This window comes from Strix uralensis, chromosome 1, assembly GCF_047716275.1.
Source record: "Strix uralensis isolate ZFMK-TIS-50842 chromosome 1, bStrUra1, whole genome shotgun sequence".
In the NCBI taxonomy this organism is placed as follows: domain Eukaryota; kingdom Metazoa; phylum Chordata; class Aves; order Strigiformes; family Strigidae; genus Strix; species Strix uralensis.
The window spans coordinates 59,330,585-59,357,974 of record NC_133972.1 but is presented as its reverse complement, the minus strand read 5'-3'; the positions used below and the strand labels follow the sequence as shown (position 1 = coordinate 59,357,974).

The window sequence follows — 27,390 nt, the reverse complement described above, 5'->3', positions numbered from 1 at the left end:
CTGTGGAAGCTCCACACACTACTCCCACTATTTACGCCATTTCCAGTGCTGAGAAGATTATCTTGTCTTGTGCTTTCTGAGTGCACAGCCCTCATTGCTGTGTTAGGGGTTAAATCAGTGGCAGTGCTCCCGAGTGCTTTAATAAGGTAAAAGAGAACAATTTTGACTCTGGTGCTTCAGTATGTGCCTGAACACAAGAGGGTGGCAATTGTCTAGCTCTACCCTGACAGGTGGATATTTTGAATTGATTATTCAATCCATCTAACCAATTAAACTAGAAAATCCCAAGAACAAAACCCTAAATTACTAATCCAGTAGGGTTACTCACACAATGGCAAAGAGCTTTGGAAAAGTACCAAGAACAAGCTAAAACAACGAGACTGTAAACCCTAGAAGGAGATGAGCTTGTGTGTTATCCCAACTGGTGCAATTCCTGCAGTGCTGCACAGTGAACTGCTAGATGTGGGATCATGAAAAAACCATGTGTTGGATCTGTGATGAAGAAAAAGCATTTCAGTCTTTGCTGATGAGGGAACAGAGAGCAAGACAAGGGAGCCAAATGCCAGTTCCAGCACTGGGTGACATGTCCTGATAGCATGAGTGGAGATGGTAAAGTTGGTTCCAGAGAGAAGAGATAAAATAGAACAGGGAAAAGAGCGGCAAAATAAATAATATAGCTCAGTGGCAAAAAGATTTTTTTAATGTCACATTTCCAATCTTTGAACTATTTTGGCAAGGTCTTCTTTGGCTTATTTGTCACTTGTCAGATAAAGAAGAACTTATCTCCATGGCAACACATTATATTAAATGTAAGAAGCAGAACCTATCTATCTATCTCAGCATCTAAGCTTATTAAAGCTCATTAAATCATAACCTACAGTAAGAAGGGAATAGGGACCCATACTGAAACATTTTTTCAAGGAAAATAAAATACACTAGTAGCTACCAACTAAAAATGGAGTATTACCTACGTTCAAGAGGTTGAAAACAGTATCCAAACAGATTTTTAAATAGGAACAGCTTTCTAGGCAGAGGGAGATCTGCAGGTCTGATCAGTACTCTAAAAGTAGTCTGCAGTGTAGAGAAATGAGATGCTGAGACACTTTCTGTCACTCAGGAGGTAAGACAGGAGAAGCACTCCAGGGAGAGTTTTCTGAAACTGGAATCCAGGCAAAGGAGTGAAACATACAGCAAATAAGAAAACAACTGATCACAAGGACTGGGATTAGCAGCTAAATTCTGGTGACTTTGACATGGACTCAATTAACTATGAGCGGAGGGCCTTTAGCACTTACAGGAATGGACTCATAAATCAGGTGAAACCTGGGACAACTGCACCAAGCAGCTCTAGAAAGAATAGCTCATATACAGTAAACTCAAAAGAGCTCTGAAATCTATGGACTCTGGTGGTTTTATGCAATCATACCGACTAGTCTTAAATTGGACAATTTACATACACTAATCAAGTCATTTATACAACACTTTTTTTTTTTTTTTTTCCCCCTGTTATTCCTGCAGTGGTGCAAAACACTGTGTCTACCTCAGGAAATGCTTCAGCTGCTGGTCAGTGGGTGGTGAGAGACTATTCACAGCAGCATGTGCTTTGCCCTTATGTCCGCAATTGGCTGCCATCAGCGACATAGTACTGAGCTCCATATACCTCTGCTGCAAGCCATAGGGTCACTCTTAGGTTTTTACAATAAAAATGGTATTCACATATCTCTGAGTCTCTTCTAATTTACAAGACCAATATTTCTAATGTGTATGTCCCCTTTTAACCTACAAAGGAGTTTTGCTGGAGGTTTCCTCCCTACTCTGTACATCAAAAGATCTGTTCAAATGTTACTATTAAAAACTACTTGTTAATAGTTGCATAGCCGAGATTACGAGACACTCCTTCTGCTATTTTAAGTGAGTATTCCCCATTCAGATGTGTGTTTGTGGCTTGTGCTTGGTGAGCCAAAAGCCACCAATTCTTGTATTGCTCTTGACCCACAGTAGACAGACATGAGTGGTACATTGTGTGCTACAGAAGCTGCTAAATACTTTGACTTCCAGTTTCATTCCGTTAGCATTTCAGATAAGGTTAAAATGTGTTCTTAATCTGTCCAAACTATTTTGCACAACCCTGATAAGCAAAAAACATGAAAATTAATTAATAGCTTACTCTGTCCACTTGGTTCATTTTCACATGCTTCATTAATGAAATATCTTTAGACTTCCTATCCACAGCAGGCATCAGGAGATAAATGAAAGTATTAAAATGAATGAATCAGGGACTTGTTCAAAAGAGTTCACTCTTGTTAAAAGTTAACTGAGCAGGAAAGCAATGAGAATGGAACAAAGGCCTGATAGTAAGTGAATCATACTGCATCTGTTCTTGCACCTTACAAACTGATGTTGGTAAAATTTTATTTATATTACTCCTCTAGACAGTCTCCATTACATCTTCTGGTGGGAAACAGAAGAGAAATGCAAAGCACAATAAGGAATGAATAGGATAGATACCTGAATGGGTTTTAGTTGGCTGAAAGCTGACACGTTCCACTTTGCTATGAGGAAAACAATCTCAGAGACAGCAACCTTGGAGCTCCGGTTACAGTATTATTTCAGGAGCTGCTGAGTTCACTCAAGGCTGTGATGTGCTTTACCCCTGCTCGTGGTTGCCAGCCGCAGCAGCATCTCTGAGATGGGTGCTCCCAGGTGTGTTTTTTACCAGCTGGACTGTGATGCTAAAAGATTCAGCTCAAATGAAGCCTGGGTAATTTACTGTCATACAGATACATGCTTTAGTGTTTGCACTTTGTGCATTCCTCTGGTACAGCGATACATGTTTGTTAGCTGGGTATCTTGCCTTTCAGACTCTGCTACCCAAGACTCACAGTGGCTATAAAAAGGTAGGCTGAAGTCAGGGTGAACCCATTATGCCAAAATAATTTTCAGGAATGAGGAAAACATTCAGTGCTGTAGTGACCACTCCAATTAATAAAAGACTGCAGCAGAAAACCTACTCAACAGATTAAATCAATACCATCTTAAGACTCTTTTGGTCCGTAAATGCAGCCAGCATTACATAATACGTCACTCTATAGACACAATTCTATACAGGCAAAATATAACCTCTCTTTTCTTTAAATCAAAATAATCATGCAATGACTTTTTCAAAGCTCAGTCTTATTAGACAGGAGCAACACAAGAGTGACAGCGACTATATTTTCTGTGTCTGTCTATACAGTTTTATGAAATTCATCTGTCTGAATAAGAAAATTTTGACATCGGGGTCTCAAATGTAAGTCATTATCAGATGCTACTGTCATCTTTTCAGTATCATTGTAATTTATTTAAGAATCTTTACATGACCATATTAATACTTATAGCCATCTGCAGACTGGTGGAATAACATTGCTTTTCTCAGCTTTTCATAGGTGCTTCTCTATGGTGTAAGTGATGACAGTCAGGAGACAGTATATCCCTTCCCTAAAGGACAGCATTTTGATGGAGCAGGGATGTGAGACAAGACACTTTTTTTCAATTGTCTTCTTTCAGCTTCTAATTTGTTAAAGGAAAAATGTCAATATTCTTCAAAAGTTCCAAGATAATTTCTTCCTGTTTTAAAACCAGCTATATGACATTTCAAAGGAGTGCTCTAAAGCTGATAACCTACAGGAAATGACAGCAGAGAACTAATGAGATGCACCTTTTTTTTTTTTTCTTTACAATGAAGTGGAATTCACCATTGTTTGGGGAGCTATGCAACAGTTCAGTCCCATGTCATCAGACAGACTAATGCTTTCTGCTCACTTCCCATCAAAGTGAAAGAAAAGGTACATTTTCTTAAGCATGTCCTGAACTGTACAGCAAACAACCAGCTGGTCAGCAGAACAGGGAATAGAGAAATGTATTTGAATCTAATGAGATTCCAATATGACAATAAATTATAAACACACCTACACAATTATAACGACTTTAAAATAATGCTAGGTTGTGTTCAAAATCAGTAATTACTAAATATTAATATCTGACCTTCAGGATGACCATGTCAGCCTATGTACGATGTATTTCTTTAAGACCATCATGCTCTTAAAGCTATGATGTATAAACATGGGTATCTTAGAGGATTCATATCAGAACTCATAAAGACTTTTGTATAAGAAATATCAATTTTTGTCCTTCAGCTATCTAACACATATTAACCTGCACAACGGGTGTTGTACAACCTGTGCAACCTGTGTAACAGTGAAGCTATGTTGGCATATACAGATCACCTACATTTACAAAGAAGATAACATTACAGGGATAAGTAGTCGCCCAGACTTCTGGGAGGATTTACTTAATGAATTTTTGGGGTGAGCTACCAGGACAAATATCTTAGCTATTTTGCAGTATCTAGCTCTAAATATCTACATGATATTCTATGGCAGGGGATTTCTAAACCTATAAAGAAATTGAAGAGATGCTACGTACACATAGTCCAGATTTTTTAAAAAATACATATATGGACAAACTGCCTTATTCTTCTAAAGAGTTTTTATCTCAATATTTTTAAAAAATTATTTCTTCGTTGATTCCAGGATAGAATTTTGGAATATTTCTTTAGTCCCTAAATAAACCCTGCAGTCACAGAATCACAGAATCACAGAATCATCAAGGTTGGAAAAGACCTTGAAGATCATCTAGTCCAACCATTAACCTAACACTGACAGTTCCCAACTACACCATATCCCTCAGCGCTATGTCAACCAGACTCTTAAACACCTCCAGGGATGGGGACTCCACCACCTCCCTGGGCAGCCCATTCCAACACCTAACAACCTGTTCTGTAAAGAAATGCTTCCTAATATCTAGTCTAAACCTCCCCTGGCACAACTTGAGGCCATTACCTCTTGTCCTATCGCTTGTTACTTGGTTAAAGAGACTCATCCTCAGCTCTCTGCAACCTCCTTTCAGGTAGTTGTAGAGGGCAATGAGGTCTCCCCTCAGCCTCCTCTTCTCCAGACTAAACAACCCCAGTTCTCTCAGCTGCTCCTCATAAGACATGTCCTCCAGACCCTTCACCAGCTTCATTGCCCTTGTCTGGACACCATGCTTCTAAATAGCTTTATTTACAACCAGTATAGTATCTAGACTTTTTTAATGAGAAATCATGTGAGTTTGCAATTCTCTTTAAAAAAAAAAAGAACCTTTCCCTCATTGACACATTTACAGAATTTTAATATAAACAATGAAAACCATACATCTTGGGATTTTGTTTTTTTACCCAGATTTGCAATTTCAAAATTGACTGTGGCTCTTACTTTCCCCTGAAATATATTTTCAGGACAAAAGTCCAAATCTTTCCCATGAATACAGACGACAGAAATTAGCCCTTAAAAAAATCTATGTGCTTTTAAAAGTTGTAGGAAAAAACTCTACAAGTAGTGGTATTACTGTTATACAACAACATCGTTAAATACCACTGTACAACCATTAGAAAGACTTTTGTAGTACTCTTGACAGTATCCAGCCATATAAAGAAAAGTTGCTACTTTAACACATTACCCATTAATTAATCTCAACTCTTATTTGAAGAGCACACTGACATTGCCACCAAGCTGACAGAGAGCAGTATATATCGTAAGAACCAAAGAACCATCATGCATATCAGTACAGCATTTCTCCCTCCTCCAAAAAAGAATAAATCGATTAATTTAATGCAAAATAGTGTGTTAATTTCTACAAAGTACTTTCCCTTGTATTCCTAGAAAAATCAGTGCTTTAAATCTCTATTCACAAAGCAACAAGTAAAAATCCTTTAACACAAAAAGCCACAGGAACAGGGCTCCCTGAGATGCGAGAAGAAAAGAAGACAAGGCTGAGAAGTCATTCACAGCCAGCCCACACCTCTTCAACAACTTTGTTGTAGAGAAGAGGTCAAACTCTGCCCTTCAAGGTGTCTGCTCGACATGCCTAGTTCAGGCAAGGCCAACAGATAATGTGCTGTAGAGTTATTATGGGAAACTCAGTCCTGAGCAGTTCAGTCTCTCAGTAGTCATAACCCTGCCAGCCTGGTCCTCCCTCTTGGGCACAGAGGACTTGCTCCTTCATTTCATGATTGCTTTCTCAGAAGACATCCAAAGCCAGTGTGGCTGCCCTGACATCATTGGGGCTAGGTGGCTCAGGTCTTCCTCCCAACGGCAAGCAAGGACGAGGGGCTTTACTTCCCAGCAGGGCAGGACATTACCTTTCACCTTGTACAGTGCTGCCCAGTCTGGACCCAAACAGAATGCAAGCATCGACAGGAGAGTCCACTCCATCACTTTGGCTTGGGTGGTGCTTGGTGGCTGGATGTGCTGCCACCCTTTAACCATGGGGAGGGGAAAACACAGCAAAGGATTTTATTAACAGTCCTCCTGAATGGGCCTACAAAAGCAGCACGACCTTTTTCTTTAACAAATGTGTTACACTTCTAGAAAAAAAAAACCAAACTAGTTTTCTCCAGTCAAACTAGATTAATTTTCCTTTAAAGCTATTTTAGTTTGCTCAAGGCATCTTAAGTACTCTGTATAAATGAATTAGGAATGACAGTTTCTCCAGTAAGGGGATAGGTGACCATGTTCTTTTCTTGTACATTACATACTTTCTGAGAACAAAGAATAAAAGCCAGCATGTTATCTGTATGCGTGTTATTTAAATGGCTCTCTCCCTTGCTTTGTGAGAGTTTAACATTCCCAGTGATGTGTGGAGAAAGACTTTGAAACATAAAAATGGGACTTCAGATAACATAAAATTACTTCTCAGCCACAAATGCACACATCTGCCGGTCTATAGATGTGCTAAGCAAAGCACAGTCGAATTTTACAAACAAATTTACAGTGTGTCAAAAGCTTCAGCAAGGAAGCAGATTGAGCAATGCTCTGTAATAACGGTACTTGCCTAACAGTGCTCCACTGCAGCCTGCCTGTGCTGCAGGGCATCTACTGCTGCACAGGGATACAAATCTTAACATCTTAAATCAGACAGACACTTATTTGTTCAACAACATTTTCCTGTTACAATCACTTGGCATATTCTTGTAATTCTATGACCTTTTTTATGTCTTTGAAAGACATGCAGCAATTAAACCAGACTTCAGAATACCTAACAGGGTGGAACCTTTTTCCTAGGTAAATGAGATTTCTGCTTACCTTAAAATACTAAATAAATACTTAGTCTTAATTCCAAATTTATTTCAGTTTGGACTGCATGGGATAAAGTATCCCCCGTGTCTCCTCTTCTGATGCACAATAAAGTGTATGATAGGCTCTCAGCAAACTGTACAGCATCTAAAAGACAAGCTAATAACATGTGCAGACCTCCTGGACTGATGGGCATCCCCCAGGACAGGGGCATGCAAGAAGTACGCAAAGCAATGACAAGAGAATTGCTGTGGTGTGCTGTGAGGCTGGGACCATGCGAATCAAGATATCAGGCCAGCTCTGGGCTGGCGAAGCAGGCTGGGGAACAATTTTCAATTTTGCTCCTTTCAAAGCAAGTGAAGGAGAACAGCTTCTGCTAAGAACTAAACAAACTTCTGGGAAGTATTTATGTGCCTGGTCTGAGGTTTACCAGCCCTTGTTCTAATCAAGGGATTTGGATTTCATGTGGCTGATGCTTTAGTTATGGAGTTACTCATTGCAGAAAGCCGTTGCCTTGGTAGCTGGGTGACCCAGGGGGTTAATAAAGCAAATTTTCACCCCAGAGATCTGTGATTCATGCCTGGCTTAACAGACAACAGTAAATGAGTTTGGTGGTCTCAAACTAGCCCACAGACTCACTGTAAAATCCCAGCATCATTTCAGAGGAATTTACAATAGCTGGGATTTTCTATTCATAAGAGAGCTAAGACTGGAATAATAGGGTTATGTTTCAGGGCAGGATGAGAGGCCATTAAGTAATCCTAGTATATTATTAAGTAATGTAAGTTTAAATACATGTGCATAAAATGTCTGGAATTAAATTTAAAAAATAATTTAATTCCATTATGAGTTTAACTTTTGACCAAATAGTTGCAAGGGAAAAGGGAAACAGGCTTTCTCATACAGTGTTGAAGACAGTGTTATTTCACTATGTATGCAGTGACAGCGTACAGTTCTCTAGGAACGATACTATCACTTGTGGAAATGCAGTGTTTCAGAAGTGTCTGAAGCAGTTGTTTTTACAGTTAGTCCTATAAAGATAATTAAATCATTCATGCCAAGACATGAGATGGTTTTTGGATATTTCTGTCAACAACAGTCCTTAAATGCTCGTCTCCTCAAGAAGCAAAAGACTTAAAACTCACTGTGGACTGTTGCTAAAAGGCAAACAGGTGTCTGACAGCATTATCCTACAGATATACCACCTTCTGAGGGAAATGTGTATTTTAGTCTCAGGTTTGTTAGATCACTCAATATTGTGCTCTATGTCAGAAGCAAAAAATATAGAAATAGCTGTTCATAGATAATTTTAAGACATAATCCCAGAGCAATGTTGATATCCTGACATAAACTATGCTTTTGCCTCTTTTGGGGGAAGTACATCTCAAACACTTTACATTTGGCTTTCTGTTCTCCAAAGGGTATGAAAGAAAGTTGGAGTATATTTTGCCTCTGCCCATAGCTCTGGCTAGATCCAAAGCTGATGTAAATCAGCATCATTCTGCTGAGGTCCTTAGTTTCCAGATGAGGATCTGAATCTTTATTTACTGCCTCAGTCAGTGAGAAGTGGAGCCCAGAGCTGTCAGAGGGCTATCACTGGGCAGGTATATCAAGAAATCCAACAGACTGTAGTACATTTTCTCTTTGTAAAGTATAAACAGCCCACATGTTTATGGATGACAGCGGTACTGGGGAGGAGGTGAGAGGGAGAGATGTGGGGAGCGACAAATAGACTGTAAATTAAAATTAACTGCATCAGAAACTTGAAGGAAAGATACAAGTTGGGTGCTGTGTGTAGAAAATATCTTATTGCAGTCAAGCCTGACCCTGTTCCTTGAAAAGCATTTCTCTGATTTGTTCAGGTCACAAGTGGGATGGAAATGAGCCTCGGTACTGCTTCTTCACACATCCGGATTTAATAGACTTTTTTCCACTGATAAAAGACCACTAATGAGTTCATTTTCAAGCTATTAAATTGGCTAGAATAGCTAGTTCTGCTGATGATTGCACAGAGACCTGACGGTCACAGTGGGTTTTGTCTTTGGCTGTTAACCATTTGCTGTCTCAGTGTTGCAATACAAATATTTAAGTAGAAAGGGAAATGAAACCAAGCACAAGAAACCGTGCCCCATTCCCCCCCACCCCTTTGTTTGTTCTACCCTTTCTATTTTGTGACTCCAGGTGTTTCTCAGATGCCTGTAAACACAAATACTTCCTTCCCAGATAGCTCTGTTTCAGTGTGATCCAAACAATTAGAAGAACATTCACAACGACATTTGAGTTTGGTTCTGCATGAGAGCATAGTCATCTTTTCCTTTGTTCACTTAAATGTTTTACTTCAGAGTATGACAGTTCCTTCCTGGATCTCACACTCATTTTTTTTGCTGGGCTGGAGTTTGTGTCCTGATGAAATGCTTGTGTGATGCCTGAAATCTTAAGAGAACAACTTATTTCTTTAGCCATGCAAGTGAATGCAATTAAGGAATCACCTTAATTTCTCTTTCAGTTTAGATACACATCACTTGCACTATCATGCAGTCTATTATAATTTTATAGGCAAACAATTAGCTGCATAGCTGCTCAGTACTGTAAACTCTGCCGTTCTCAGTGCTTGGGGGGAGGCAGGGGCAGGTTGTTCCTGCTAGTGTTGTCAGCACCCTCTCTTTCTGTTCAGAGAATCTTCTAATGGAGTTGTGTAAAATATATTAGAAATAGATTTGACCTCAACCTTTAACGTGCATTGGGACTTTGGATTTGGCACGAACAATTATTCACATACCAGCCTTTCAACATATATCTGTATTCACCACCCCCTCCCCTTTAACTCTACCTTGACTTAACTCATCATTGCTTTTGGTTGGATACCCCCAGAGAGAGCCACCCACAGCAGCACATGACACTCAAAAATGCACTCAGCACTAAATACAGCAAAGAACATGCCTGAAATATGACTGGAATACTGGAAAGCTGTATGTGCCAGTTACTTAATATGAGTTAAGGTTTTGGCTTTGTTCTTTTCCACCTGGTCCAGGGGAAAGGTAAGAAAAAGGAAGGGTAGTGGGTAGGCTAACTTTGGGCACTGTCCTTTCACATTCCAGCAAGCTGTTTCAGTCTCAGTGACTGCAGACTATATTACAGGTACTAAACAAGAGAAAAAAATCAAACTGTTAAGATCAAGAATTATGCAGCAGTTTTAGAGGGTTGGGCACACATTCAACCTCTCCAGTGGCTTTGGAAATCCCACATTTTAGGTTTCTTCCCTATATTCCATCAAGTCTCTCCCCATTCCTCGGGTTCTCATCACATAATGAACAGTACTCTGCCAGTTTTTCCATCTCGCTGGGACCTGCAGCAGCTTTCCCTGCTTATTTGTCCCTATGCTTACCTTCTAACCTCCTGCTGTACTCAAACCTCTTGTTTTTCAGTTCTCCACAATCAGCTCCTTGGAACCGCCCTTAATGAGACAGAGTTTGTAACAGGCAGGGAAATGGAACACTAGATTCCTTTTCATATGATACAAAGTTAGGGATTTATGCATTTGTGAATTTTATGCTCATTGAATATTTCCTTTAAAACTTAACTGATGTTTCCACAGACAATCAACCTGCCTTTCCAATGATACATCCCTTGTTTAACTTTGAAGGGAATATAAAAAAAAGGTATGTTGTCACACAGACTTTAACATTTATGTGGCCTTCCTTTATTCTTTACTAAATTAAGTTAATGTCCCTTTTCTTTTGCTGTTCTTTTCTTCCATGACTTCCAGACAACCTTTGACCACTTTTACAACTACCAAAGTGCAAACAGTGCACTGCTTATGAATGACAGCTTGTTCTCAGCTTAGTTTGACAATTCCTTCAAAGAAACCAAAAAACCGAAACCATTTCTGGCCACCAAAATAAAGCTCTGGCCTCCAGATCTTCACATTGCTATGTTGGGATAGTGTCTTGGTGACTTAAAGGCCAAAAGGCTGGTGTAGCACTGCACAAAACATGCTGTATGATTTAAAGGAGTCCCAGGTCACAAGCTGGGAGAGCAGCCTGCAGTTGTCTGATTGCTGCAGCTGCTGCATGGGGATAACAATTGCACAGAGTGAATGAAATCCCTTCTTTTCTGCACTTGTAAGCAGGTAAAGAACTCAGTTGCTTTTAATGAGACTTTTCTGGATGAAATTTTCAGAAATTGACCTTATTTCTGGTTTAATTTGTAATATCTATTTGGCTGAGACTGGCATCCATAAGGCACTGGAGGTTTTTGCTGGGAGGCACTAGAAGTGAGTCCATCATGACATTGCCATTTTGGTCCAATTGCTTGACTGATTGTACTGGGACTATAATAACACCAGTGTGCAAAACACCTCCTTGCTGCTTATGTGTCACTCCTGTAGCACCAGTCCGAGGAGAGGAGAAATAGTAGCACCAAACAACGGGGAAAGACAGAGATGTCACGTAACATTTCAGGTATGGCACATGGGTCAATAAGGAACATATTCACAGACATCTCTGCAGAGAAACACTAAAACATATGAGAATGTAAGATATCCCAACACTCGTCTTCACAAGATTTGCTCCCAAAGATGCGTGTATCAAATGCTGATCATACAGTCAGAGCCTAACCAGTAAGTCAGAGTCTACACTTCTTAAAAGAGGAAATTTTCGAAGCTACATTTTTTTTTCATTGCTGTAGCCACACAGTCTATCCACAATATCCCTTGCAAGTGGACTGCAATCAATCACCTCATCCAGAATGGAGATGCCACATGAATGATGTGTCAGTGTCACAGGCTGTTTGTTCGGCTGTACACAACCACTCTGTCTGCAGAGCAATCACAACCTAGAGCCCTCTGCACAAAACAGAGGATTTAAAATCAGCCTTTTGTCAGTTCAAATCTTCACTCAGAGATCTAATTCATTTTGTTCAAAGCATCAGAAGGTGACTTCCCCCTTTTTTCATGGAAAAATGACTTACCTCTTCAAAGATTTCAATCCAGTCCTGAAGTACCTCTTGTTAGAACAAAGTTGTGTAAGTTTAAATTTATCTTCAGGCAAAAAAAATCTCATCTTGCAAATGTTTGTAACTGCATCTCAAGAGAATTATTTTTGATACTCAGTACCTGGTGATCACCAATATGATGGTGACCTTATTACAAATATGGCAACAAGAAGTCACAGAACTTTAAATGTAATTATGCTCATGACACCATTTCATATCTGTTAAAATTTTGTGATGCTTGATTTCAAATATCAAAAATCTGCTGATATTTCTGTTTAGTTAAATCTTATTTTTGATGTGATGACTACAAGTTACTTGTTGATAATTAGCTGAAACTGAAATTTACCTTAGAGTAAGTTGTCACAGCAACAACTTCTTTCTTTTCAAAGAAAGGGAAAAAATGCCACTGGACCAAAAGCATTGCTTTTTGGGCCATGTTTAAGAAGTTTCAGGAGGCAAGGAAAAAATGGTGACTGGAAGAAAAGATGGCTACAAACTGGAGAGCTAGGAAAAAAAAAGAGTGAAAATCAAAATGCACTACATTTTCCTCATTTTTCAATGCATGCCCAAAGACTCTACTTCTGAAGAACCTTTGTCAAACATATTGATGTATCCATTTAATTCTCCACAAATGATAATTTTTTAAGTTATGCAGGCTCACTGAACAGAAGTCATTGCTTCTGTGACCTACTTACTCAAAATGCAAAGCAGGGCCCCCATCCCATTGCACTTGCAAGATGAGATATGTGTTTCACAGAATCACAGAATTGTCTAGGTTGGAAAAGACCCTGAAGATCATCCAGTCCAACCATCAACCCAACATTAACAGTTTAGATGGAGCAATGCGCTCTTCTGGGTTGGGGTTTCTTGCTGTGTGAAAGCAGTTGCAGGAGCAACTCATCAGGGGCCTAGATCATGCTGGAGCAGACAGCAATGTGTGTCTTTTAGAGGTGAGTCCTGAGTACTACAATATTCTATGATGGAATCCAGTCATGAGGCAAGCACTACTTAACAGAGGTAAAACATGTTGCGGCTTCTCTCATGCTTGTGAAAAGTACCAGTTTGACAAAGTAAGGCTTTTCATGAGAGAACATGTTAAAGACAGAGGACAGTACAAGCGATGCTCAGGTAAATTACATTGACTGAGCTTTTAAATTTGACTAATTAAAATGTATTGCAATTCTATATGGTCATTTCTAAAGTGAATTAAACTACATCCAGTGAAGACCACTTTAAGTTTTGAATAAGGGATTTACATCATATGATTTAACAATGCAGTTTAAATTAACATTTTTAGGCAATTTGGATTCAAATTTTGTATCATATGTATATGTAGCATTTGTATAGGCAAAACATAAAGCCTCGTTCTAGCAGTGCACTGTAGAAATGAAATCTGTAACAGGTGAGGAAGATTTCTGTCTCCATGACAATATTGCTTAGGTTTTTGACTAAATACTAAATTGTAGTTAGTACCATTTTTAGCAATTAAATGTAAGAGAGACTATTTAAAGTAATGGTTAGGATCTGAGTCTCACCTTATTGTAGTGGTCAAGAGGCATTGCCAAAGGTTGTAGACTTCAAACTCTGACCACCAAATTGCAGGCAAGGTAAAATTCATGGAAGAAAAAGGGAAAGGTCAATGAAAGCAATGACCAAGAAAGGTATCATTACCAAAGCAGTGTGGCTATTGCAACTAGCCTCAGCTATTCTGAGACAGACAAAAAAGCTCATCATCAAGAAGCCATCAATACACATCGCACTAACGGTCCTGTCTTGGCAGCCCCAATTCCCAGCCGTTGTGTTACAGGTTAATAATTCATCTCCTTTCACCAGTCAGATTGTACCTTGACTCTAAGCCAATCCATAACAACAGCTATTATAAAATCACAAAAACCTCAGGTTAATCTAATGTTTTAGAAGATAGATAGCCCAAGTGCTGATGCAAAATTTTCTCTTTTCCTCTGGACTTTTCAAGGTTTCACAGCTGTTTTTTGACATACAGGGGCTGCTGAACAATAAGTGAGCTGGATTGTTCCTGGTGCACAATAGGGCATGATTATTTTTAAAAATGAAACACAAGAAAACCTTAGAAATTTCATTTGCATGTAATCAGCATCCATTTCCTGCAAATGCAATGCCCAGTCAACCGGAAGAAAATTGACTTTTAAAAGCAGGTGTTCTTTCTAATTATTGTTGATTTGAGCAAGTTCTTAACACTTACGTGCACCCAGGTTTACAGTAATGTAACCTTGTTTGTTTCATCAGACATCTGACTGAGTACAGTATCTTTTGGTTTAGTCCTCAAAACTGGAGTTTAGCAAAAAATCATTCAAATTAGCTAGTCCTGCTCTTATATGAATAGTATGTTATACCTTAAAGTACAAAGCTAATAACCAAGATAAAACACAGCCTGCTCTGCTGTTGCAGCATAAAGTAAGGGTACCATATGAACAGAGCAGCAGTGGTTAAACATGCACAGAGAACACTGATATATTCAAGTAGTTTATTTCTCCAGGCTTACAAATTTGATTACCATGAAGTACAAAGCTATTAAAAATATGACCTTTCTATACTGTACAACTTGGTGAAAAGCCAAATAATAACTTTGTTTGACTTGGGTAGTATGATAGAGTACCTATTCAGCTAGAAATGAAATGGCTTTTCTTTACAGAAAATTATACCTGGAAGACTTAATGTCCATCATGAACATAACATACAGAGTCATTAATTCAGACTCATAGCAGCCACTCTCGTAGAAGTAAAGGGATGATGTTTCTAGGTGTAGCAGAAAATGATGTAAAATTCTGCGGCTTGCCTGGCATTTGCTCTGTGATGGAGAGAAATGAAGTAACTACTGATAATAAGTGATAAGGCAGAAAATAAACAGATTGTATAACTAGTATGTCACTGATACTTTGTATCTCCTTGTCTTGAACAAGCAGTTCTCTTTTTATACTTTTTGATATGCAAACAAGGGAAAAAATATGAATCCTATGTTGATGATAGATAGACATCTGATCTGATAAAAGCTCTCATTAGTGCTTCTACTAATACCAGTGGCAAAACTAACAGATTTCAGTCCAGTTAGGAGTAAAATAAAAAAGATACACATGAAAGAAAAAATGCCTGGATAGTCCTCCTGTTTTCAGGAGGAATGTTGCACTGAATTCTAGCTTTAGAAAAAAACCCAAGACGGAAAATGGTAAGTGATAGGAAAGAAAATGATCATTTCACCTTCCAGGTATCTTTGGCTTTAAAGATGTCTTCTACTTTAATTAGACTAGAATGACACATGACAAATACCATCCTTGAAAAAAAGAAAATAAAATCCTGCATAATCAAAGTTTTCCCCTTACTCAAAACATAATGATTAATTATTTTGCTGACTTTACTGGTTTTGCTTTTTATTTATTTATTTACAGGGGCACAGAAGATTTTACAAAATATTATTTTTCTGAGAAAACAAAATAATATTTTTTGGTTACCCAGCTGCCTAACTAAAACACTCCTGTCCATTTCACTTACAGACAGAAAATGGACTTGTGGAGACAACTCCAGAAAGTCAACCAAGGAACCACTGTTTGTCTTTTCCACTGCTTTTTTTTTTTTTTAATTCTGCTTCTTCATTTGTTGTCATATGGTGCTTTCCCCACAAACTATTTCTTTTTTTTTCATGTTTGCAAAAAGAGCATTCTAATCAGAAAGATGTTATTAAAAGAAATCCACTGGAATATGCAAGAGTACTGAAAACTTGCTGATATAAGATGATTAAGATATTGGAATAAGGACTTTCTACTTCTGTGGAAAGTTATGTAGACTTTGTGATTACCACCCATGCTCTGAAGTTTTATTTCTTGTCTGAAATTCGGATTTCCAGTGAGCTGCATTTTTCTATTTAGCTGTGGAAATAAGGCACAAGGGAACCACTCTTCACTTAAAGCAAGGTATTAGGAAAGCAATGTCCATCTATCACTCTCTAAAGCGCTATGGAGGAATGACTGAAAGAGAGATGACAATGGAAAAAAACCCCAGTATTCTTTACAGGTAGAGTGAAATACTGTCAATCATATTTCTTGCTTTGTTTTCTTCACTTTTCTTATGAAATACCTTCAGGACGAAAGAGTTATCTCAGAATGTTAGACAAAAGTTGCATATCATAGAATACCTACTGAAAACAACTGTTCATATCCAGCTCCAGTTCTGAGGTAGTTCAGCTGACGAACAGTCTGGCCACATGGGAATTTTCCTTCCCATTCCCTCAGCTTAATACTGCCTTTCTGCCTAAAACCCAGAAACTTACATCCTTTCCAGTTTAAGAACACTTATGTCCTCCAAAATTAATGAAAAACACATCATGTCAGTGGAGGTTTTCACTTTTTGCTGAAGTATCAGGTCAGGTATGGAATCCGATTAAGCCTTCATCTTGGGTAACATTTCGTGTCCATATGCTCCACAGGCTTACTGTGAACTTTAAAAAGGAGTGAATGGTAGCAGCAAGAAAGGGATCTGACTGTAGCTGTGTCTTCAGCACCAATGGAATTTCGAGAGCCCAGCTTCAGGGTCAGTCCCAAAGAACCTTTCCACCTGTATCAACAATCATTATTCACTTTTTTGGCTCCATTATCTTCTAAGAAGTGTTTTGTTGCTGTGTTTTTCTCTTGTGAGTCCTTGAAGATGATTTGCTTTCATCAGCAGACTTTCACTCCTGAAAGCTGGACGTGACAGTGACCAACAAGGAGCAGTAAGGTTCAAGCAGTATAATTCACTTCCCATATTCAGTGACACATTTAAGAGTGTATTTGGGACTTATGATCAGTCTGACCACACCTTTCATCAGGTAGATGCCTTGACTACCAGTGAAGTTATTCTTTCACATTCAGTTTTGAAGTTAAATCACACTTCTTTTTGTACACAAAGGAGGAGATATAGGTAGTCTTCCACCATGAATTCCCTAACGACTAGGAATACCTAGTATCCTTCAGTTTAAAAGTCACTATTCCCTCCTGTTTCCTTTTTTGTGGATTAGATGAGACTGTGAGTGTGTCTGAATCGAGTTTGGAGAGATACGATTTTAAATATTAAGATCCTCTTTACCCATCCATGAAGAGTTTCAGATCTGACTGAAAGTGTGCTGCAACATGACAAACTCCTGTGCCCTTTTACTTGCTCTGAACTCACTTCAGGGTTAAGAGTCTAGTCACTTGTCAAGTGCCAAACAACTATTAGAGTGGATCGATCAAGTGGAACATGATGGCAGGAACAACAGAGAAGGAAAAGAATGAATGCAATTTTATATGAATTATGAAGCCACCGGTACGCACACAGTGCTGATCATGGTTGCTTACCCTAGGCAAAGCTGGACAATGAAAGGTTGTTTTAGGTTGTGTAAAGGTATCCTATATCAAAACACTGGCACTTATTTGCCACTTTGGGACTGTGCATATATATTGCCTGTTGTCTTGTCTGCTGGAAAGATTAGAGGCATGAACTGCTCCTGCTTCTCTATGATACTGCCTTCCTAGGAGAATACCAGCCACTAACTGCATAATGGAGCGATAGTAAACATATTAAGAAATACAAGTCTCAAAGCATTCCTTCTGCTTTCTTCTGCTTATGGCGAAGAGATACTCTTAATACATACATTGTGAAAGATCGAGAGGGGACCTCATCAGTGCTTTATAATAACTGAGTATAAATCCAAAGCTCTATGGGTAGTATCCATGATTAATTGCATTCAGTCGACATTAGACTCTCATTATCAGCTACTTGCTGCTCAGCACTTGCTATGCTGTTAATTATTGTTGTGTAGCTCTAAGGGATGTTTTCAAAACATTTCAAATTCTGCTACTGTAATAGCACAGTGAAGAAATCAATAAGCTGCCATTTAGCAGAGGAAAGACAAACAGGTACTTTTATTACGGTGTTTTGAATAATTTTGCTTTATCTGAGACCAGATAAACTCTCACTGATAATAAAGGTGCTTCCAAGACAGCACTGACATTTGGCATTCTATCTAGTCTTCACTGAAACTCTTTTTTTTTTTTTTCATCCACCCACACATAAAGCAATATCCTCTGGCACATAAGGCAAGCGAGAAGATTAAAAGGGTTGCATACAGATTCCAAGTTTTTTGGAATGGATATTTTAATCAAATTTTTGTTAGCATATGTCTCATGACTTGGGACAAAACCCCCCACCCCACATCATTTTTTAAATAATTATTATTAAGGAGATGGGCATGGTACTAATGATCTTTTCATTGGAGAGAAAATACTATGTGATGTATTCCTAGAAAAAAAGGGGCTACCTGCTGATATAAGGTCTGCGACTCACTCTATATTATGCTAGTACTTCAAAGTTAACATTAACTTCACCAAAACACATACAACAGATTCTTTTCTGCTGGTGTTCTGTTTATAATGGTCCTTAAAAGTTTTATTCATGGTGCAGTCATGGGGAAGACATGCAAGACTGCTGTGCAATGCGCCACAGCGGTAACAGGCTGCTATGCCCTGTACTAATCTGTTTCAGTAATTATCTTGGATAATTAAAAGCAAGATTTCATTCAGGTAACACTCCTAATAATGGAAAGAATCTAAAAATGAGGAAAATATTTTTAAAAATCCTTTTAAATCTACTTCTCCTGAAAATTTCCAAAACAAGATTTCCCTTTAATTCTGATCTGCAGGAAATGTTGAAATATGCTCTCTTCTGATTCAGAATTAAACCAGTTTCTGACATGCCAACATTTCCAGAGTTAGGACCTTTATTTAAACTAAGTGGAACCGATCCAATAGCTGAAAGAAATAGACTCCATGTTGAGATTGCTGGAATACATACTTTGGGTGTGGGAGAGCAGGAAAAACCAAAGCTGGAATATGTAAGACACGCAAAATCTGAGTTACTGGTGCTTGCCCATTCTATGATGCCATCACTAGATCTTTCTGACCACAAATTGCATCCGGGACCAGGGAATCTGTCATGATCAAATTTACAGCCCCACTGTCCTCTCTCCAAAAAAAGGCTTTAGAGACTGTCAGTCAGTTTGGATTTCTTAGGTGTATGGGAATGCGCTGGGTACCGTTAGTTACCAAATTACCATCAAAACTGGTGGAACTTGTGTTTCATTATTATTCCTTGGGTTTTGATCTATAAAACTAGTCAGTCCCATATGGGACGAGCTACAACTAGACCTAAAGAGCAAATATTTAAAAATAAAATGCATAAATAATCCATTTAATGAAAACATCAAGAGACCTTGTAAATCAATTCCTGCTATCAACTAATGCTATTATCTAAACAAGATGTAGTGCCTGAGAGCATCTGCACACGCATCTCTATGCCCATACAATGAGATTACACATAGAAGGGACATGCACCTACATGCAGAGGAGCCTAAAGCAATCCAGAGGCACCAGTTTTACAAGCCCACGTTTGTGAAACAGAGATCTGGATTACACGTGTCTGAACCATCAGCAAGATAGCAAAATTGCATGCTGATTACCATCCTGTTGAGAAATGGGACAATGTGCTAGGGAGAGAATGAGAGCAGAGTGTGCCAGAGGCCAAATGATTAATATATTTTCTCAGTATTAGCATCAACAATGTGCTGCCTCAGAGGAAGTCACGGTTAAAGAGTATCCACTAACCTGATGCAAAGCTCAATAAAATATTAAAATAAATAGGATAAAAAATTACCTTCATATCTTGCAGGAAGGCTTCCTGATCCAACATGTCTCCTAGTGCTTTGCTGGGCTAATTTCAGCCTTACTTTGTGCTGTTCATGAAAAATCAATTATGTTACAAAAAAAGTGAAGAGACCTAGGAGGCATCCACCTATGCGTCCAGCAACTCCACTGACTGGAAATTGATGCTAGGCAAGTTCTAATTGTGAATAAAGCACAAATTTGCAACAGTGAGGGTGACTAACCACTAGAAAACATTATTAAAGGAAGTGGTGGGTTTTATGTCTTTGTATCTCTTCCAAGTGATGGTAGAGGCCTTGCTGGAAATCATGCTTTGGGTAAGCACAAATTACAGAGCTCAAGGGAGTCAATGAGATCTAATAGTTTGTAATAGACTGGTCCAACTGGACAAAATAATTATCCCCCTGGATTAAATTTTTGCAAATATGCTAGCACAAGGCAGCTACCAACTCTGCTGGGAAGAAGACAAGACAAAAGCTCCCTCTCCTGAATTTGAGATTGCCAGCTGCCTAACAGTGTTTGGCAGATTTACCCACAAACAAAATATCAGAGAAATGTAAAAATGTTATGGAAAGGGGCAATTGTTTGTCTTACGCTTAAAGCATAAAATCCTGTTATCAAAATATTTTGTTATTTGCACCAAAATTTCAGTTATGATGGATATTTCCATTTAAATATCACCTCAGCCACCCAAATTGTAATAGAGCTATTGCAAAATGGGGCAGCCTAAAAGGAGATTGTAGTTGGGTATCCTGTTATTATTCTACCTCTGTTAGCCCCTATAAATTTGATAAAATATTAATAAAAATGACACATTTACTTTTGCTCTCCTAGGAAATGAGTGATGAAGAGTTAGTGAAGAAGCTGAGTTCTGTGAGGTAGTAGTGATGGACCCTCGTATACACAGCTGAGCTTTAGGCAAGTTCTGTCTTGGGAGAGGAATTATGTTTGGGATCAAAACCAAGCCCCGAGTGTTTGACTGTGTTTCCTTCACAGAGATGAATAGTTTTTAAGCAAGACACCAACCATTACACATACCTACCTGTAAACAGGACAGCTCTTATGTTTTCAAAGGCTGCTATACTGACTTTGAAGCAAATAGCTCTCATTTCTCTTTCTCCATTTAGATCTGAGAGATTAATTAAGCTCATCTACAGTTGATTAATGCAGGTAGGAAGCCTGTGGCTTCCTCCAATTACATTCAGATGATGTGGTACTACTAGATATATTTATTTGGCTTTTAAGAAATGTATCTGTAAGAATGATCTAGGCAATTGTCGTGTCAGATTAAAATACATTATAAAATCATTAGTGAACTAAACCAGCAGCACATTCTGTGTAGCCATCTGGAAAAGAAGATGTTACAGAAGAGATCAACATCTCATCTTGGTATGAGAAGGGACCCCAGTTCAAATATATATACTTGTACTTCACTAATAGTTGATCAGTTATTTTATTACTGTGGAAACAAGGAGATGCTAAGCTACGGAAAAGGGATGTAGTAGAAGAAAGTTTATTACAAAGCAAACTCTATGACCTGCTCCTCAGCTGGGGTAAAATTGTAGACTTGTTGGTACCATACTGGTGCACTAGATGAAACTATTGCCTGTGAATATCTTTGCATCTCTGACAGTTTCATCTGCTGAAGAATGGATTAACAGTAAAATCCCAGCATAGGAAGTAAATTAAAAAAGAAGAGTAGACAAATCAGGTTTGGATTTTTTTTGGGGGGGAAATGGTCTCAAACATATAAAATGCACCTTAGAAGTCCACTGAGACAAGACAGAGACCTTTCAAAATCAGAATGTCTTGATCCTAAAAAAATGATCCATAGCTCGCTCTTTATGCAGCACATACAGAAATCAAAACAAAACTGGAAAGTTCCCCAGCTTGAGAAAAGTGCATCCCTTTTAATGTTTTCCTTTGCTACCTACAAACTCATTGCAAAAACTCCACCAGAGTGAGAATTGGAATTGGAAGGTTCTGATTAGGGGGGATGCAGCTCTAGAGCTATGGAGCTGAGCTTGGAGAACAAGAACAAATATATTTAATCACACTCCCCAACAGCTTGCTGAGCTACCTACACTGTATGGATGAATATGGGGTTTCCTGAATTCAAGAGCACCATTCCAACATGTTTATGTACTGCCTGAACTTTACTGGGAGCTCCTTACCGTGCCCAAAGGAAACACGGCTGGAGCAAGTCATGCTCAGGCAGCAATGGGATGGTACCCGTTTGCACAGAGCACTCCTCAGTGTGGCCTTGCCTCAATCACAGCTGTAGTTTCTTGAGCCTAGAAGAGGACAAAGAGCAGGAAGGTCACACAGAGGATCAGCTCCTCTCTCTATTAAATCTTTGGCTCTGTAATGTACTTTTTATCTCTATTAAGTCACACAAAAAAACCCACTGCCTAATGCACCAAAATCTATGCACAAGTTTAAAACTACATAAAATAAACAAGATCATAATATGGCAAATCATTACATGAACATGTCTCACTGTATAATTCTGACCTTCCCTAAAAGCCTTGATTTTCTACTTTTCTTTTTCCAGTGCATGTGATCCCAGATTCCCAAATTCATGCACCTCCCAGCTGGATTTGTCAAAGAACGGCTACACATATATTAACGGTTACAGCCATGCTCAAGTACCATGCTTAATTGCTGCTCACAATTATATACTATACAGTATAAACATGCACAAACTGTACATCCAGGATATCTCCTCAATTCATTTATATTCAATCCAGTACCTGGGATTAATTCTGTGTTTATTTTATCAATTTCAATGGGATTATTCTTTCTGCATCAAAGACTTAGGTGTTACCACTACTGTTGCCAGTTTAATTTTTCTAATTGATATGGTTTTACTGAACCCATTTAATTGAATTCATTTCATTAACAGTGGAACTGATACTGATGTATGAAAAGAATATGGTTTAAATAAATGAGCAAATATGCAACACTTTATTCAACCCAATATGGCTTTTCACTGAAATCAGTAGTCACTTCTCAAAACAAATGCATTTTAATTCCTTCTGATTTATTTCTCCTCCAACCACTTCTTTGTCACAGTTGGATGCATTTAAGTAAACCAATTGGTATTTATAGAAGCCAATTTTCATTTAAATCCTTGAAAGATAGTTTAAATATTTCTTTAGCGCCCACTGCACATTAACCGCAACTAACGCATTTCTGAAATGCAGTAGACTTGCTATTGATAATACTACAGGATTTTATTTTAATGGTATTCTTGTTTCCCTCTTCCTCCCAGTAATTTAGGCAGATCAATCTGTAAGGACAGATTGACTTAAGGTTTGTACTCTAACTTAAACCTCCACATAGGTTCCCATACACTCCATCACATTTTCACGAAGCTGGTTCTTTCCTTTCTGTGATACTACTGGACTCCATTGATCCAGGCATATCCAATATGTCAGTCAGAGCTCAGAGCTCACTAAAATGATCCTCAGTGATGATCCCGATGTAGGCAGCAACTCTATTCAGAAATGTGGAGTTAACACATCCAGCAATGCTTGATTTATAGTATCAACAGGACAGCAACCTTGGGAGTTCAGGATTCAAGTCAGGGATGGAGCCACTTTCCTAAGAAGTAACAGATCAGCACAGATCAAAATACATCCTCTGCTCTTACAGAAGTACTAAAATCCAATGTTTAGGCACAAAGGGCTACTTTTTAAAACCCAAATAGTCATAAGGCTGCCTTGAAAGTTTGGATTCAAGACAACATTTACTTACAGCATACAGTACCACACTGATCTGCATGGTGCATGTTGGGTGCACTGACATTTGAGTACCAAGCTGTTCAGGACTGCTTGGTGTCCCTATGAGGTAATCCAATACTTGCAGCCTAACTATTTGGGCTCTCTGTGAAAGTAACTTCTTTATAAGATGTCCAATCTTCTGTTACCAGCAACTGTACTTAAAAACTGGCTGTAATGGAGTTCCCTATGTATGATTTCGAAGTGGTGCACAGGTTTTCACCTAGACTTTGGTGTATAGTCAGGACAGGACACAGATTTTTCCACAATACCACAGTAGCTTTTCAAAGCATCCTAACTACATTCTTTTTATTCTAGTTTTATATGGCCATCTCGTACTGTTTTTTAACACTGCTTTATTACTAATAATTGCATACCAATCCCACACACACGAAGAATGCTACCATCCTGTGATGTTTCTATGGAAATTGGTTTAATTATCTCTTTGCACATCAGGAATATATACATTAACGAAACTTGCTGTCAACTATTTGAAACTGGTTATGAAGGATTCCAGAATTCACCTCACTTCCATGGATCAGTTACAAAATTTTGCTCCTTGTCGCACTGGGGACTTACTAACATTTTTGGTACATATTAACAATAGGTGTCCTCCTCCTTCTGTTTAGCAATTAGGAAGTCAACCCCATTTCTTCCAGGATTTCATATGAAGAGACAATCCCTCTTGAAGTGTATGTACTGCTGCTATTAGTAGTAGACTCTTTCATATAATAAACAAAGAACATATTCAGTAGAGATAACCTTCTCAGGGTTTCTTTTGATTCAATTGCCAGAGTTGCTATAGTCTATAAACTATGGAAATCAGCTGCCTGAATCTCAGCTTTGCTAATATTCAAGGTGATTTGCAATTAGAAGTCCAAATCCTTAGAGATGACATGTTCCTCTGACTTTCACTATCACAGGAAAGCTCCCTGACCTCCTGACACTTATTTACTCTCTGAAGCCACCAAGAAACCAGCCAAAGATCTATACTGATTTTACTGCATCACCTAGAAGGTGATTTCTATGGATTAACCTGTGTGTCTTTATTTAGGTGGAGGAGAAAAATGAGTGGAAGGGAAATAGGACCTGTGAGGATCTCTTCCTTAATTTTCGCCTTGTTTTGCTTCAGCTTCCTCTACCCTTTTGACTTAAAGATTAAATCAGAGATCCAGAAATGGGAAAAGTCTTCATTTCTCTCCTTCTGTGCCTGAGATGTTATCATCTCTTCTAACCTGCTGGCCAGCTGGTTCATCCATGGGCACTGGTGAATTCCTGACTCCCTCAGGTGTTGGATGAACTTTGCTGGGGTGATGTTAGGATTGTATAATTTCCTTCTAAAAAAATACAGTTAGGGTATGCCACAGTCTTTCCTAGTACTTTCTTTGCCACCTACTAATGAAAAATGCCTTTATTCCCTGATAACAAGCTACCAAGGATCATGTTCTAGGTGTAGTTGGCCATCACTGGCCTGAAGGAGCAAGGGACTGCTGCAGAGCACAGAACAGTATCCAACAGAAATAGCTCCATGCAGACAGAATTAGCACCATGTTATTGTAGCTGAGAAGCAGAGAAGGGAGAGCAGTTCAAACTCAAAGCAAAGGCTCAGCTTATAAAAAAAGCAAAGGGTCATAAAATGTTCCCTCGTGTCCTTCCACAAAGAAATTATTTCAAATACCAAATTCCCTCACAGCTTGTAAAACCTTTACAAGTACTCCAGCCTCTCTGCAGCCAAGTGCTGAGTGACATGCCCATACATCAGGTACCAAGGTCAGCAGATGAAGGAACTGGGCTGGAGGACACCTGTAGATTATATTGACACCACCGCTGAGAATCTGCTCTTTTGACTTCAGGCACAGGAGGAGCCAAACCTGACACCTCACAAACAACCTGAACATTGTCTGTACTTTCATAAATGCATCATATTTCCATGTTTCTGCATCTTAATGAGATACTTCACTAAAATGTGAAGTTAATGATTTATTAGTTTAAATAATTTACTTTACAACTGAATTAACATGCCAGCCATGTTGCACACTCTGTAAGGGAAGCAGATCCTTTAAAAGTGCATTAGTAACCTAATTAGCACGTTCTTTCTCTTTATGCCATGTTTCAACAGTTACTATATATGCCTGGACCTCAAAGTATCACTCCCTTTGGTTAGATGAGGAGAAAGTGGTTAATTTGGGTGTGAGAGAAAGGAAAGGTGTTTAGGAAGCAGCTCCGTGTCATGCTTTGATAAAAAACTCAGCAAAGGTTTCAAATGAACATACACGAGTGGAGTTGATTTTGAAGTTGACAGCTTCAAAGGAGGTGCAGGATTGTATGGTAATAATGGGCATTAAATTACCTTCTCTCCAGCAGTGTGTATCATTTGGAGTCAGGTCATAAACAGGATAAGGGCATCTTAGCTTTCTGCTCCTCGCTATACAGGCACTTTGAAACAACAGAAGACTCTCTTCACAAGTCTCATTAGCTTTCATTACCATTCTCAAAGGACTATGTTAAACTTGAAGCTAAATGGAAAAAATGAACAGATTTCTAATAATGGAAAACTGACGCAGAAACTATATGGCAACATAGGAAAGCAGCTTAAAATATGGGTTTCACCCTTAGAAAATAGGAAAAAGTCCAACATTTTGGAACGCAATTTAATTTTCTAAGTATGTAGGTCAGCAAAATGTTCACATAAAACCAGAAATGCTGTTCAGATATATCTGAATGAACAAGCCAACTTTAATAGTGGTCTACACAAAAGCTGTAATAAACTAAAGCTCAGAGTCCTGTACACATCTTCCAAATGCTCCCTCTATTTAAAATCTGAATGCAGCCAGATGCTGGCTACCTTTTCTTTATTGTTTTTGTTTGGTATACATTTTATTAAAGCTATGTGAATTGGTGGGTTTTGTCTATGACACTTTAAGCACACATTTAAAATCTTGTCTAATCAACATGTGGTATTCCAAACCTCGGTAGGATGATCTTTGGTGAATGTGACAGAAAATATTGCAAAGTTACTGATTCATAATTTAAATTTTAGTAGCATCTAGGGGCGCTGTAAAAGACTGCAGCCAGCTGAACTAAGTACTGAGTATATATATGCCATAAGACAGTATGCAGAACTTCTTACTTTTTTTTTTTTTTTTTAAGGTTTTTTTAAATAAACTCAGAAAGGAATTAATACTTCTGTTTTACAGCTGGGAAACTGAAAATGCTGAGGAGTGATGACATAGACCTCAGGGAATTTTTCAGCTCTCCTGAGACCCAGGTCAGTAATTTAACTCTGGCCATCTTTCATCTCCCTTTAATAAAGGATTTGTGTTGCACACTATGCTCATGATCTGTTGTGACTTTGTGTTGTAGGGTTATTGCTATTCCTTAAGCCTTCACAACACATAGAACCATAAAATACACATAAAGCCACATCCTGACACTGAATGGATAGTCCTCTAATAAGGAAACAAATGAAAGACTTACAAAATCACAGGAAGAAATAACTCTTGTGCACTTGCACATGAATGGGACGACTTTTGTTCTCTCTGAATGTATCTTGTTCAGAGCAGCCGAGTCGTGCTGCCCTCCCTGTGTAATTGTATGCAAATTTAACAATCTGTGCTACATAAGTAATCTGCCATGACTGTAACCTTATCCTGGATGCAGTCTTCTGCAATCACAAATGCTACTTCTGATGACAGAAATGATACAAAACATGTCACAGGCTGCCCTCAACTTAAATTCTTCTGGAAGATTGGGGGC

At 38.6% G+C, this 27,390-nt stretch overlaps 1 protein-coding gene across 2 annotated transcripts in view; it reads right to left on the bottom strand.

The window, feature by feature from the left end:
* The window catches only part of ADARB2 (adenosine deaminase RNA specific B2 (inactive)), a 317,653-nt gene that overhangs the window by 234,893 nt on the left and 55,370 nt on the right, over positions 1 to 27,390 (bottom strand). The window contains exon 2 of one of the 2 annotated variants that reach the window (XM_074868096.1): positions 13,682 to 13,730. The exons of the other annotated variant lie outside the window; for it this stretch is intronic. The gene's annotated coding sequence lies outside the window, so the exon portion shown is untranslated. The remainder of the gene's footprint in view (positions 1 to 13,681; positions 13,731 to 27,390) is intronic. 2 annotated transcript variants of the gene reach the window in all.